This window comes from Triturus cristatus, chromosome 6 (assembly GCF_964204655.1).
Source record: "Triturus cristatus chromosome 6, aTriCri1.1, whole genome shotgun sequence".
NCBI classification, from domain to species: domain Eukaryota; kingdom Metazoa; phylum Chordata; class Amphibia; order Caudata; family Salamandridae; genus Triturus; species Triturus cristatus.
In genome coordinates, this window is record NC_140589.1 from 1,765,196,883 (window position 1) to 1,765,213,482 (window position 16,600).

The window sequence follows — 16,600 nt, forward strand, 5'->3', positions numbered from 1 at the left end:
AATAACGATGAGTATTAACTTTACAATGGAACAGCCTCCATCAAAGGACTATCCATGCTTATTTAAAGAACTAGTGAAATAAAAATAAAAGACAATCACTTTGAACGTTAATAAAGCAGTGAAGCCGTGGGCACAGATACACAGACGAGTTCCAATACACTTTCAAGCAAATGTAGAAGAACTAAAAGCCAGATGTACAAAGCATTTTTTATGTTGCAACTGGAAAAATGCTTTTTCTAATGTACAAAATGCGATTTGGTAACTTGTTACCGACTTGCAATTTGCATTTGCGATTCGGTATTTGGAACGGGCGTGCTTTGGGCGTCCCTTCCAAATACCCAATAAGTATGTTATGTATTCCTGTTTTGTGAGCCTGCTACCATTCCAACTCCATGAGTGCCTCTCATAGTAGTGGTTCCAAAAAAACCATACAGATAATATTAGAATCTGTGTGGATATGTGAGTGTCTAACATGGCAATTGAAAGAGATAGCCATCTGGGGGTCACATCTAAATTAAATGATTATTAATCTCAATGGAGCTGATGTGTATTCGAAATTAGACTTACATTAGGGCACACCAGTTAGAAATCAATGAGCAATCAAGATACATTACATCAATTTCTGCACATCTTGATCTGTTCAGTAGTGAGAGGCTAAATTTTGGTATATGTTCAGATATAGAACTATTTCAGGAGCTCATAAAAAATACAATACGATTAGTGGAGAATTCTATGAACTGTAGTAATGAGAGCTTAGTTTTTGGAAAAACACAAGAGAAACATGATCAAGCTTTGAATGATGTGTGTCAACAACTTTCAAAGACTGGTCTCACAATAAAGATGGAAAAATACAAAATTAATAAATCTGACGCAATTTTTTGTAGCTACATATTCTCAAATTAAAGAATGATCCAAAACCCAATAAATGTTTATAACAGTCCAAAGAATAATCTGAAATATGTTCCTTTCTAGGGATAATTAGTTGCTGCTCTCTGTGTAATACAAATGATGCCCCTATTTGTGCTCCACTTAAAGAATTGACAAGAAATGGACAAACAGTAATTAAGGAAAACATATCTTCAGAAGCTAACCTGAAGTACTTTGATCTTAAACTTTGTATAGAGTTAATAGTAGATGCTAGTCCTGTAGGATTAGGTGCCATTCCTGTGTAGTCCTGGGCAAAATTTTCATTGCGCTGGAATAGTCGGAGTCATTTTAGTAATTTTGTATCACCTTTTTTTATCATTGGAGCACAGAAAAAAAAACTCAGCTGCTGATATTCGTGTTCTGCTGCATTAAGTGTGTTTTTGGTAACGCAAAAGGCATCCTCTGGTCCATATGCATATGGGAGATAAAAGTGCTAAATGCTGGGTTGCGCTCTTTATGTAATCCTGCATAATCTTGTATAATTTTGCTGTAATTTCACATATTTATGCTACAGCATGAGTTACGCCCACACTATTCTGGTGCAACATGAACCAGGGAGAGAGACCCCTTGAAATGTGATATCACATGCCATAACAGCATATCAAAGAAAATAAATATCCTCAGCATGTAAAGGAAAGCCTGGCGTTAGTTTGGACTTTTGACATTAACCACAATTTTTTGTATGGCAAACCCAGTGTTGACAACATTAGTTTGGGAATCTAAGAGTGAAAATGTCCCCGTGCATCAAGAGATGAGGAATGAGGATAATGGACTATGACTTTAGAGTTGTTACTAGACCCAGAATAGAACATAACCCAGTGGATTATTTATCCAGGCATCCAACTGAAACAAACATGATACAAGAGTCTGGGTCTGAGGAGCACATATGGTTCATATTTAAACCAGCAGTGCCTCAGGTGATTTCAGAGAAAGATCTGATAGATTCATGAATGAAAGATGAAACAATTCAAGAGATAAAAGGAATAATAGCTCTAAACAAGAGGAGACACATAAATAATTCAACACGGTTACAACCTGAAATAAGAGAAAGGGATATTCTTGCATTCAAGAATGTACAAGATGAACTAACAGTGACCTTATCTGGTATCTTATTAAGAGGTAACAGGTTAACTTTTCCACAAAGTTTACTGAAACAATGTAATTAACTTAGCCCATCAAAATCATTGAGGGTTGGAGGGAGGAGCCTAGCGCGCATCCAAGATGGTCGCGTGAGCACAGGGCTCCCCGGACCCTCGCTGCTCCTCGGAATTTATCCTGACTTTATCCTGACTTGGTTGATGGAATCTGGAAGACGAATGCTGGCTGAACACTAAACTCCTTTCGGAAATCAAATCGGACCTGGCAATCCTGAGTTATGGTGGTTTGAACTTTTGAGGCCCAACCGATGGCTGTGCCCGATGCGAAGGTGATCTGTGGAGCCGGGGCGTAGTTGAACAACAACGGCAGCGGGGCTGTGCCAGTGGCCGTCACATCACTTTCGGTTTCACTTTTGGATCTCTGAGGGGCTGGACAGTGGACTTGCTTGGTGCGACTGGGCTTTCACTTTGCCTTCGCTTGATGCCTGTGTCTTCGCCTGCTACCAGTGTGCCCATCGACGGAGGTCCCTTCGCTCCGCCACATTGTGGCCTCTGGTGCGGCCCGCGTCTGCTTGGCCAGTGCCCCCTCAACGCTTCCTCGGTGGTCCCCTTCGGCGAGCGTGGTTCCCATGGGAGGCAAGGGAGACCCCGAGAGGCGTAAGACCAAGACATCCCTACGTGGGGGACCGGTCCAGACGAACAACATGGACCGCTACACTCAGGGTAAAGGATCCCCTGGGACGGCCAGTGTCCCCCCGGATGATGCCAGTGGTGGCCCGTCCGCTTCTCCGGATCTGTCCCTGCAGGACATCATGGGCGCCATTAATGGCATCAGGGAGACCATCGCTACGCAGTACGAGGCCTTGGCCCGTAAAATCGACACGGTGGCCATTGATGTTACGCTAATCCGGGCGGATCTCTCTAAGACCAACGAGAGGGTTCAATCGCTGGATGTGCGGACGTCCTCCCTTGGTACGGACGTGTCGGACCTGCAGACTACTCTCGGCGATCTCAAGTCGGCCAACGATCTGATGGCCCGGCGGCTGGAGGACTTCGAGGGACGGGCCCGACGCAATAACATCCGCGTCATAGGCGTTCCGGAGACCTCCGACAACCGCCCGGTTGATCTCATGGTTGAGGAGCTCATCCTCGAACAGCTTGCCCCTGCTGGCCTGAGTAAGTTCTTCGCCGTGGAGCGGGCCCATCGAGTTCCAGGTGGTCGGCCACGACCGGGGGCCCCCCCGAGGCCTATTGTTGCGAAACTTTTTCATTACAGAGACCGGGATGCGATTCTGCAGGCCTCACGGGTCCATGGCCCGGTCCGATATGAGAACTCGTCCTTAATTTTTTCCCGGACTTCACCCAACTTGTCCAGAAACAGCGGATGGGCTTCCAGGGGGTGAAGCGTCGTCTCCGGGACCTCGGTCTCAAGTACTCTATGCTTTTTCTTGCAAGGCTCCGAGTGGAATATGAAGATCGGACTACCTTTTTTGACTCTCCTGTGACTGTGAGTGACTGGCTGGATTCGCTGCCGGACCGGGGTGACCGGACTGGGCCCTCTGCCGGTACCGAGGGTGGCGGGTCTCCTTCGGAGTGACTTTTGGTCCTTGACTTTGCCATTTTGTACTGTTCGGCTGGGTTCTACTTCTTTTGTGCATTTTGTTTCATTATGATCTGTGTGGGGGCGGGCGGGGACGGGTCCCTTTCCTCCTCCGGGGTCTTTTCGTAGAATGGGGTTTGTAGGGCGACAGGCACACTGCAAGTTGGGGTGGTTTTTTGGACCGCAGGGGTGCAGGGTGGGGGGTGTTGGATTCGGGGGGGGGGGTTGGTGGGTGGGTGGGGTTGTTTGGATTTGTGTTTTTTGTTTTCAAGGCGAAGTATTGGCTGTGGTTCAGTTTCGGGTGTCGCGCTATTTGCTAGGGGACCTTTGATCTACTGGAAGGGATGGGGGGGGACGGGTTGAGATTGATGTCTTGGAACGTCAATGGATTGGGGGACCGTATCAAACGGGGTATTGTGCTGCAATATTTGCGTCGTCTGACTCCTGATGTGGTGTTCTTACAGGAGACGCATCTGGTTGGTAATGTTTGTCATGCCCTGAACAGGGGGGGATACCGACTCGTGGCCCATTCTGGTTTCACCACTGGTTCGAGAGGGGTAGGCATTCTCCTGCGATCTTCACTTCCGTTGGAGATCACCAGGGTAGTCCTAGACGATAGAGGGCGCTATGTGGCTCTGACTGGGAGGTGGGAGGGGCAGTCCCTTTCCTTGATCTCGGTCTATGTTCCCCCGGGCCTCCAGAACTCCACCTTCTCAGACTTGGGTCGTATGCTGCTTGGGCTTCCTGACAGTCTTTTGCTTATGGGTGGGGACTTTAATTCGGTTGTCTCGGGTGACCTGGATCGCCACCCGCCCAGGGCCCTCCCTGCTGCCCAGGCGTGGCTCGGCGGACTCCTGGAGACCTTCGGTCTGGTGGATTGTTGGAGGTTAATGCATCCGACACAGTGTCAGTACACGTTTCACTCTGGGGCCCATGGGAGTCTCTCCAGATTGGATTATTTCCTTATGCCCGCGGTCCAGGCTGCTCGGATTCGAGAGGTTAAACACCTGGCCCGGGGTATCTCTGATCATTCCCCACTGTGGTTGCTTTTTGACACTGGGACGCGGTCCGCTGGGCGGATCGCTCCTATTAACCCTTGGTACCTGCGAGACCCCAAGATCCGTGATAGCCTGATTAAGACGATTGATCAATATTTTCTTGAGAATGAGGGGTCGGTGTTGTCCTCGGTATCCCTGTGGGAAGCTTTTAAAGCAGTGCTCCGCGGGCATGCCCTGTCCCAGATAGTGGAGGCTAAGAGGGTTAAGAGGGAGGCGGTGGTGACGCTGGAGACTGAAATATCGGGGCTGGAGGCAGCCTTGGAGGCGGGTGTCACTCCGGATGGGCTGCATGCCCTCAGCCTGAAGCAGTTTGAATATAAGTCTCTTGTTACTGACGCTGCCAAGACCATGTATAGGGAACAGCAGGGTAGGTTGTATGATGCCGGAGACAAGGCGGGTAAGCTGATTGCCTGGTTGGACAAGAAGGATAGAGTGAATCGTGTGGTCCCGGAGCTTCGGGCTTCGGATGGAGTGTGTGTGACTGAACCTAGTGAGATTGTGGATTGTTTTGCTGACCACCTCCGGGCTGTGTACTCCCCGGTGTCTGATAGAGATGAGGACGACTCTCGTCTTCTGCTGCGGGATATTGCCCTGCCCGGCTTATCCGTCGAGGATCGCGAGCTGATGGACGCCCCTTTGTCTGTCGACGAGATTGCTACTGCGATTCGCTCCCTTCGCTCGGGCAAGGCTATGGGCCCCAACGGCCTGCCGATCGAACTGTATAAATTACGCCCGGATAAAATCGCGCCTTTCCTCCGTCATATGTTTCAGGAGTCGCGCGAGAGGGGTTCCCTTCTCGACGACCAGTGTCTGGCTACTATAGTGGTGATTCCCAAGGATGGTAAGCCACGTGACCGCTGTGCCTCATATAGGCCTATTTCCCTACTAAATGCCGAACCCAAAATCCTTGCTAAGGTCCTCGCTAATCGCTTGCTGAGCGTTATATGTGACTTGATACATCCGGATCAATGCGGCTTCATCCCACATCGTAATACCGCTCTCAACTTACGGCGTCTGCACGGCGTCCTCGCTAGGGCGGAGTACTTCTCTGAACCGGCCATATTGGTTTCCTTAGACGCCACGATGGCCTTTGATACCATTGAGTGGCCATTCCTTTGGGCCGTCTTGGCGAAGTTTGGTTTTGGGGAGGGGTTCCTTAGCTGGGTGAAGCTCCTTTATGCTGGACCAATGGCTCAGGTTGTTGTCAATGGGCGGGTTTCTCGGCCTTTCGCTCTCGGGAGGGGAACTAGGCAGGGGTGCCCGTTGTCCCCGCTGCTCTTTGCTCTCGCCTTGGAACCGCTCGCTGCCTGGCTCCGTTGGGAGCCCTCGATTAGGGGGCTCCGGTGGGCCCCGGGCTTCGAGGATCGGGTCTCATTGTACGCGGATGATATTCTCTTGTATCTCACCTCTCCGCGGAAGTCGCTCAATGTTCTCTTTGATGTCCTTACTTCCTTTGGGAAAAATTCGGGTCTGATAATTAATTGGTCCAAATCTTGTGTGTATCCTATCTCTGGTGGCCTTCCTCTCTTGCCGCCTCGGCTTCCGCTCCAAATATCTCAGTCCGGCTTTAAATACCTGGGGGTGTACGTTTCGTTGGATCCGGCGGTCCGCTATGAGCAGAATCTCCTGTCTCCACTCCGGCGTTTGAGGGCGGATACGGCTCGGTGGTGTAAGTTGCCCTTGTCTCCACTTGGTCGCGCGGCGCTGTTTAAAATGATGTCCCTTCCCAGATTTCTTTATGCACTCCAGAACTCCTTCGATGTCATTCCGGCGGCCTACTTTAGGGAAGTGGAGAGTTTGCAGAGGAGACTGGTTTGGGACGGGCGAGCGCGTATCGCTTTGGCAAAGCTGACTCTCCCCTGGTATGACGGGGGCATCGCGCTTCCTGATATTAGACGGTACTATTGGGCCTCCCAGCTGTCTGCCATTAACCATGCTACGTACGCTCCGGGTTTGAACCCGGCATATGAGATGGATAAATTCCTGCTTCCCGGCGGTAACTATAACAGAGCGCTTTACTCTCGATCCGCTGGTAGGACCCTTACGGGCCCTACTAGGATTGCGGTACGTGTGTGGAAGGCGGCGAACGTAGCGATGGGCTGGAGTGAGCGTTTAACGTGTGCCACTCCTTTATTCGCCTCAGAACGCTTGGGAAGCCTCTGGACAACGAAAGGCTTTGAGCGCTGGGACACGATTGGCATCAGCAGAGTGGGGGACCTGTGGGTTAAAGGCTCGGTTAAATCCTTCGCGGTGCTCCAGAGCGAGCACGAGCTTAGTGAAAGAGAGTTCTTCCGTTATGCACAGGTTCGGCACGCCCTGCTCTCGGTCTTTGGGGAGGGGACCACGGTCCCTGCTTCTTCGCCTCTCGAGGACCGCATACTCGATGGTCACGTCCCCGACAGTACTATCTCCTTGATTTACAAAAAACTGATAAACAATCGGGCTGACCTCTTGGTGCGTCTTCGGGAGGCATGGACGGGAGATGGGGTGGAGTTGGACGACGAGGACTGGCAGGCTGCACTGTCATCCCCTAAGGAGGTGGCCATCCCGGCCCGTCTCCGTCAGGTCCAGCTTAAGATTCTCCATCGTGTATATGTGACGGGCCCCCGCTTGGTTTCGATGGGGTTCTCTGACGACGGACTCTGTAAGCGTGGTTGCGGGCTCAGTGCCATCTTTCTCCATATTCTATGGGAATGCCGCGAGGTGGCGGAATATTGGCACCAGGTGCATGATATTATGAGACGAGTCACCGGGAAAGCTCTGCTGCCGGAGGTGCGTCGCTGTGTTCTGAATGTATGGGAGCCCAACGACTATAATGCGGCTCAGGCTCGGTGGGCGGCCTTGGGGAACATGATCGCTAAGAGAGATATAGCGCAGCTTTGGGGTTCCCAACGGCCTCCCACCGTGTCCGTATGGAAGGAGAACATGGACTGGTGCATGTTCAGGGAGAAAACTGTGTACGTGGCTCGTGGTAAACTGGGGGCTTGGGGTAGAATTTGGGGGCAGTGGAACGAGTATCGCGGGTCTATCTGTGCTCCCCCCCTGGTGGATACGTCTGGGGTTGCCTCGTCCCCCTGATCCTTGAGGGTTCCTTGCTTATCTCGTACTTCGGAGTACAGATTTGGTTCTCCCGTGGCCCCCCCCTCCCTCTCAGGCCTTCTTTTATTGACCGCCCTCGGGTGGTCGGGTGTGGACTCCCCCGGCTGTGGTTCGACGCCCATTTCAAGTCGTTTCGCCTTGCTTTTTGTTTTTCTTTATTTTTGTTGTTATTTATATTAAAAGTGTGTATCCTGACTTCCCTTATGTGCAGTCTGATCTACTGTGATATAGCGGAGCCCCTGTGGGCCAGTCATTGTTTTTTGATCTGCTTGACCACTTTAACTACTAGCGGCCGGCCCTGGCGGTTGTAGGCCCGTGCTTGTAACCTTTTCTCTGCACAATAAAACTTTTTTCAAAAAAAAAAAAAAATCATTGAGGGTTATCAGCGACAAATAATGTTCCATGTGAAACAAATGTGTTTTCCAAGAGTGGACAGCGGTGTTGAGGAGGCAGTACAAACATGACATGCATGCCAATGCACTGTAAGAGAAAGGATTAATAAGGAATTCCACATTCCACACTACCAGATGCATTTTGGTTCACTTTAGCAGTAGATTTGTATGGACCTTTAGACTCTGGACATTATTTATTCATCATGATTGATGAAGATCCTTGCTTCATGATTGTAAGAATAGTGTCATTGCACAAAATTGTGGTATTAGTTGTGAAGGATGTGATTTTCATATAAGTATTAGGTCTGCAATTGTCTTTTTTCTAGATACCAACTACCATATTGTAGTACTATTTTATCTCAGGTTAGCGGAGCAGAGAAATCAAAGGCTTACTTAGGGGAGGTGGCGTGGGCTAGTTATCCCAGCTCACTGTATGCAACAACCACACTCAATAAATTATGGTCCAGTCAATATTCTTTCTTTTAAAAGAGAAAAGTACTTTTATAATGCACACACTACTAAGTACTGCACATTAAATTACATATATGTACATCCAGGTACATGGAAGTACCTTTGGTGGCACCCTCATATCACATTACACTTCTACTGGGTCATGAACTCTATAAACACAATACCCTCTCCCCCCACCTATACTAGATGCAAAATCCCAATATAAGGGGTTATCATTATCAATAAAGGAGGTCTTCTGGCATTGTCCAGGTGTCACCACCACACCAGAAAAAGCAGTCACATGTTACATTTCAGAAATATAACACAATTATAAACAAGTATCAACAAAACCATGCATTGTTACCTTCTTGCTATCAATAAAGCATTTTGTTGAAAAACTTGTGCCCTAGAGTCTTTTTTCAGTTTTTATTCACTTCTACTGCAACTTTAGGACCATCCACTAGAGCTCCCTGCCCTCCCAAGCCCATGCGCAAAAGCACAGGCTCAGAGAGCGCTTTCAAAGGCATCACAACCTCTCCCGGGGCATACATATACCTTCCTGGAAAACTTGGGGTCAAGTATTTTAAACATATCTTGGGGGATGATAAAATTTCTGCAGGTCGCTCAAACGGGCTATTGGTGGTGCTCCTGCCCATCCTAGGGCCACCACAAAAAATGTAATAAGCACATTTAACCCGCTCATTGGTGACTACACAGCACTTCCTGCCCCTGGGCTGGGATATCTCAGTACTTTTCATGTGGCCTCATACTGCATACATTTTTCTTTTAGAGCCCTGGTGCCCCTGCTCTTCCATTGAAGCACCTGGCATGTGCCAGTGGCAGGGGCAACGCGGGTAGTTGACTCCAATGCTGCCCAGCTGGCTCCACGACTGGCCGTCACCCGTGCTGGTGCAGCCATGGGAAGCGGTCATAAGCATGTGGAGTGGGGGCGGCACTCCACCATGCACCTCATCCCTATTCCTGGGTCTTCAGTTGTCATCTGTCCCAGGAGAATGGGGGTCGCCCGTAACAACTGAAGTTGTGTCATGTTCCAAAGGATGGGGTCCCCACGGCCAAAGGAGGATCTGTGGAGGGGGTAGTACGGACACCCCTCCCCATATAAGATTAACAAACGGATTGCATACACTGTTGTGTACTTGGCTCTCCTTAAGGAAATTGGAGATATCACAGCAAAGCGCCAAGTGGTTGATTCTGTTTCTGGTCCCCCGGCAGACCAGGCTGTATCTCAGGGCCTGTAAATCCATTGGCACCATTCTTGGGCTAATTTCGCTCCTAGTGGCCAGTCCTAATCACCAGGAACATTTTCATCAGGCTTTCTGGTTGTTAAAGGGTGTTTTTTTGCAGAGTTGCGATTCCTGGCATCCTGTACCAGATCTTTCCTCTGCTTGTTTCCTGGTGCTCTTCTCCTGCTTGAGGGGATGACTTCAGCATCCCCTAGTCAGCCATCAAGCAGCATAATATCCTCCCTGCCACACTTCCCAGGCCCCTAAAGCCTTCTGGCTACTTGTATGTCACCTGTGTGTAAGCAGTTTCAAGGGACATTCCACAGAAGTTCCAGGGAAACCTTGAAAGGGCCCACTACAGATCCATTGCGCCACCTGTCCCTCAGGGACAGCGTCACTGGCCACGGAGAGTCCCATCCTAGTACTCGGGGTAAACTGGTGTCAAATTCCCAAAGCCCATTGAAGGGCATCAGGCTCCTTCCAGCAGGGCATTATTTCACTTATGTTGCCAATCGTAGGTCACTACATTGTATCAGTAATTCTGTGTGCATGGGGATCTTCAAACTTTCTACCACCCTTTGGACTCACATTGTCCAAGGTTAGGTCTGTTCCTGATGCCGTCAATAGGCCCAGCCACACAGTGGCATTAGCGTTTATATTGGGACAGGCTGTGGAATGCGAGGAGGTAGGAATTCTGTGGATTCTGGAAGTCTACATCAAAGAAATGCAATGAAAAGGTGAGATAGCAGGCACAGTTTGAGGTTTAAAGACATTATTGGGAAGAAAACATTGTGGGACCACACAAGGCTCTCCATCTTGGAGTCTTGAGTGTCTAGTTTTCAGAAATGTCTGGGTTTGGTAGGTTTCCATCAATGGCCATTGAGCCTGTGCCCTAATACTGCAGGTAGCCGTATATCTGATATTCCCACATTATGGGGTCCATTAGGATGGTGGTCGGAAAATCACTCCGACCGCCATGGTAGCGCGAAAACACTGCCCACTAGGACCGCAGCATAACCGCCAGTCCAATTAGTATTCTCCGCAGTCGAAATCCGACCGCGGCAGTACGATTGCGGCATTCAACATTGCAGCGGTTGCTGCTGCCAGCAGCACCGCTGCAATGTCCAAATAAGCATGTCCAGCATATCCCTGCACTGTGTGGCAGGCACTGCACAGTGCCTGGGGGTAAAATGGGTACGCCCTGAGTGCACCCACCCCCCCAAACACATTGGGGTCCGCAATGGGCCCCCAGAGACATTCACCGCATGCCTTTTCATGGCGGTTCCACCGCCGTGGAAAGGCTGGCCACCGCCGGCGGAGCCTGACCCCATTTTAGCGGTCCAGCTCCAACCACTAGGCAAGCGTGCGGACTGCTGCTGGCGGGAAGTGGCGGGCGGAAAATCTCACTGTCAAGGTCGTCACCGCCATGCTAATGAGACCGGCGGTTTTATGGGTTGCGATCGCAGGCGGATGATCGCCGCCGGCCCGGCGGTTGCCACCACTAGCCCGGCGGCGGCCATCTGAACACCATCCTAATAGACCTCTATGTTTTGAGACCTTTCGTGTTGCGGGTGCTACGCTAAACCACACAAGTGAGGTACAATTTACTTATAACTCCCTCACTTGATTTACCTGCACATCTGGTATCAGTAACTTTGAGTGAGCTTACTTCCGGAATCTGCTGGAATACACAACATTTCTATCACGCTTCGGACTCACATTGTCCATAGTTTGAGCCGTTCCTTTCACAGGCACTAGAACCAGCCACATAAATGGGGTACTTTTTCATCAGGACAAGGGCGAGTGGGGAATGGTGGGTGGTAAGAATTTTGTGAATCCTTGTGGATTCCAGAACATACCTCAAGAAATTCAAAGAAAATGCATAATGTTAAGCAAAGTGTGAGATTTGCAGGCCATTGTGGTAAGAAAATGTCATGGGATTCATGCAAAGCACACCAACCCGGTCTCGCTTGGAGTTTTGTTTTCAGCAATGTCTGGGATGTGTTTCACCAGGTGGCATCTGACCAAAGCCCAAATATTTCAGCTATTCACCATGGCAAGTGGGACAATAACTCATATGAAAAGCAACACCCAAAAATAATAAACATTTCCTCACACTTGCCATAGAGAGGCTTTAGTCCCTAGAAGAGCAGAAAGACTGTGGAGGCTTTAGGTGTGGGGTGGGGCATTATCTCAGGAATGGCCAGACCTCCATCAATTATTTTATAAAAAATAGTTCTGACATCCAGTGGTCTTTCTGTCCCACCTTCCCCACGGCCCAATTTGAAGCAAACCTCTCTCTGTCCATTGGGTTGCTCCTTTTGGGGTTGGTGTATGGCCTGATGTCAGGGTGGGACCCCTGCATCGCTTTACTGTGCCAAAATGAAAAATCAATGGTGTCTCGGGGGTTTCAACTAGGGGCAACATCTCAAATTGGGACAAACCTGCTTTTGGACCCCAGTGGGGCAAGTAGACTTTTTCGCACCTTCTGGGATGGGGATATGGCTCGATGCCAGGGTAGGCCCACCCCCTGCTTTTGTTTGTTCTGGCAATATATTGCAAACTTACTCTGCCCCCAGGGACAGAAAGACTGGTTTGACACTTTTGGGGTGGTGGTATGGTCCAATGCCAAGGTGGGACGCCCTCACTCCTTTGTTTTGCCTAAATGTAAAATCCATGGTGGCTAGTGGACTTTCTCCCCCCCCCCCCTTGGTGGCAACCCCAATCTGCCCAGAGTGGTAGAAACACTATATTGCTCCCTTTTGTGGCGAGGCATGACCCTATACCAGGGGGCTCTGCCCTCAACCCTTTGTTTATTTTTCAAAAAGTACACATCCCTGGCATTTGGTGGACTTTCTACCCCGCAGGGGCAAGATTGGAGAAAACCCTTAAATCTTCCTTGCGGGGGAAGGGGGCATAAAGGCTGTAAGGCCTTCCTTAGGGGAGGGGGCATGACCCTATGCCATGGAAGGCCGCCTCCACCCCTTTGTTTTTTGGGGGAATTTGCCTGGTGTCTATTGGGCTCGAGAGGCAGAAAGTCTGCAATGTCCCCTTTTGGAGTGGGGGAATGGCCCTTGTATGAGGCCTCCCGCCACCTCTTTGTTTATTTTCCGCTAAGTATAATCTCTGGAATCTGGTGAGCTTTCCGCCCTTCGGGGTGCAGATTGCGAGCAAACCCACCCAAACTGCCTCGCAGGAGTAGACAGAGAGACTTTAATGCCCCCCTTGGGGTGGAGGCATGGCCCTATGCCTTGGTGCCCCCCTCCCCCTCCCACTTTGTTTTTTTCAACAAATTTCCACGGTGTCTAGTGGTCTTTCTGTCCCCTGGGAACAGATTCAGACAAATGCCCCCATCCTCCCCCTAAGTGGAAGAAAGCATGTATTGCTCCTTTTTCAGGTGAGAGCATGGCCCAGGGTCAGGGTGTGCTGTGGGACAAAAGGTCAGTAATGCCTCGTTTGATGTGGGATATGGCCTATGCATGGGGAGCATCCACATCCCTTTTTTTTGTTTTAATGAATTTCCCTGTTGTCTAGTAAGCTTCCTGCCCCCTCGAGTGGGCAGATTGGGGCAAATTACTGAACCTGTCTGCCCAGTGGGCCAAAAGACTGTAATGCCCTTTATGGGGTGGTGAAATTGGCCTGTGCATGGTGGGCCACCCCAGCCCTTTTTTCCGCTCAGGGGGCAGACTGGGGTAAACACCCCCATCAACCCTTTGAGGCCAGAAAGACTGTATTGCCCCCTTTTAGGGTGGGGCATGGCCATAGGTCAGGGTGGACAGCCCCACCCATTTTTAGGTCTCGCATATGCAGCACGCATGCGCTGCATAGAAAAGAGACCTTAAGTCATCGGCACAGCTTCACGTGCAAAAACGTGCACGCGTTGCATTGCTTCCAATGGCAACGCGTGCACGTCTGGCGATTCCCTTGCGGGAGCGAGCGGCGCCATATGGTAGCAATTATCTCGCTCACTCCCGCAAGGGAAACGCTGCCTATTATCGGCCGCACTCCCCTCCACCCCCTACTTGCGCGAGGCGCGCAAGCTTGTTCTTTATATGGCTACACACACATTCACCTTCATTTACCGCTTGGTCAATTTACCCATTCTCTAACGTGTTCTCTTCTTTCAATACCAATTTCTTGCTGCGTTCATCTTGATCTATTCACCTCCTTTACTCATGCTCTGACACTCTTTGGGGTATCTTGTTCGTTTTTTTATTCACCCTTTCTATTTTCCTATAGTGTCATTTTTTAACTTTTACACTTCGAAGACACCTCCAATGATACATCTGTTCCTTATCGTCCATGCAACTACCTCATATTGGTATTTTTACACTTCTGTTCTACTTCTGTTACTCTGTTCCACAATAGCATCTAAACGTGTCTGTATACTGAGGTAAACCTGGATATATCACACTGTTCTCACATGATTGCCCCGTTTACACACACCAGCTCAAAATGGCACTCGCCGTCTCTGTTTTACCCTGTCCTCATTCATTGACAATGACACTTCATCTAAATGAAGGCGTTTTCCGTCTCAGTTCGGAAATCTGGTGAACTCGGTAATGAGCTGTGTGTTTTCTGCATGGGAGTACACTGCAATTGTGGACACTTTTTTCACCCTCCAATGTATGCTCAATCACTAGATCACGCTTGTTAGAAATGGGGGTCTCTAGTTGGCAATGGCTGGCCACTGTCCAAGTAGGGACCCTTCTTCCTAAGTCAGAGTAAGAGGGCTACACCCTTTGATAACCCCTGCTCAACCCTGTGGTAACGTAGCACGAGCAGCTAGGCTTATCTCAGAGGCAGTGTGTGGGGCATTTATGACCATACACAGTAACACAGTGAAGAACACTACAAAGGGACACCACACAAGTAGTTATAAAAAATAAGTATCTTTATATATAGACTTAACACAAGACCAATAACAGTAAAAAGCCACAATACTAGAAAATAGGGTTACTCTTGAAATACTGCAAAAATAGTTCAAAGTGTACAAAGAGGAGTTCAGTTCAAAGCAGTGGTCTCTGCGACCCTTTTACTTACAAAGTACCTGGATTTTGTAGCAAAACAACCAAAATGTCGCAAAGAAGCTGTAGCGATGATTTTCCTCACGCGAGACCGGCGATGCGTTGAATCCTTGCCGCAAGGGAGGATGATGCGCTGATCTACAGATGCATGTGGGACAAAGCGACAAACTTCTCCACGCTAAGCCGGTGATGCGTTGAAATCCTTGCCACAAGGGAGGATGATGCGCCGAGCCTGTTGTGTGTGCGACCCTGTTGCGATGAGAAGAAATGGCGCTCTGCGAGGGAGCGACGATCCGGGCGTGATGCGATAAAAATGGCGGACGCACGGCGCCCGCACTGCGATGTCGTGATGCGATGATCTCAATGCGATAATCCTTGGTTAGCGAGCATTCGACAGCCCGCAAACGTGCGATGCGATGATCTTTGGGTGTTAGCGAGCGCTTTTTGGCCCGCAAGCGTGCGATGCAATGATCCTTGGTTTGCGAGCGCTCGGCGGTAGCAGCGCGATGATTTTTCGTACGCTCTTCAGCTGCGGCGGCTCGCAAACTGGGTTAGCGACGATTTTCAGCCCTCTCTTCTCCGTAGTAGAACTAGAGGCCCTGGAACTCACAGGAGCCTCACCTGCAGATAGAAATCCTCGCTGGGAGGAATCAGGAGGCTGGTGGTGGAGTCTGATGTGCCTGAGACTCCAGCAGGAGGCTAGCTCTCTTCTAGCCCTTGGGTGATTGCTTTAGCAAGTTGAAATAAAAGTTCTCTTCAAAGTCCTTTTCCTCTTCTTCCAAGTCCAGTGAAAACTACTGCAGGCCAATGCAAGAAACAGCACACAAGCACAAGGACAGTCACCTCCTGCAGATTCCTTCAGTTACACGGACAGAGGTTCTTCTTGTTGTCCAGGAGCAATACAAATTGTAGGGGTTTCAGCACAGATATTTATACCCCAAAAGTCTTTGTTCTCAGAAGCTTCAAGTCACTGAACCCAGCCAGAACCAGTTATGCCCAGTCCTGGAGCACTTTGTTTACCAGGCTGCATCCTTCCTTTCACAAAGAGGGGGTCTGCCATCAGACGCACAGTGGGAGGTGGAGGCAGCATTCACCTTGCCAGGCACAGCCCTATTCAGATCAAGGAGCTACCCCTCCCCATTATCCAATGCAGATCTCTGTATTCAACCCAGGTCTGACTCAGCCTGCCCTGTCACTCCAAAACCAGACAGCCAATACACATAACAGCAGAGCACACTGGAAGGCTTAGGCAAGAAAATACCTACTTTCTAAAAGTGGTATTTTCAAACACAGAATATAAAAATAAACTTCACTAAAAGATGTATTTTAATATTCTGAGCTCATGCATACTAAATTCGTTTTTCTACCATGTTCTTTGGGTCAGTTAGGACTATACAATGTAATAGTCAAACTGCCCATTCTGGCCTATGAAGAACAGGCAGCCTTACAGTGGTGAAAAACGAAATTGGGTGTAATTCACTACCAGGACATGCTACACACATCAAGCCATGTCCTACCTTACACACACAATGCACCATACCATAGGGGTGACTGATATGATGCCAAGGGAAGGTTCAGGGGCTGGGAAGTGTGGGCCCTTCACAGCCAAGATGGCAGTTCTGGACTGCACACAGACACTGCAGTGGCAGGTCTGAGGTACACTTTACAAGCTGCTTCTGTGGGTGGCGCAAACCAGCGCTGCAGGC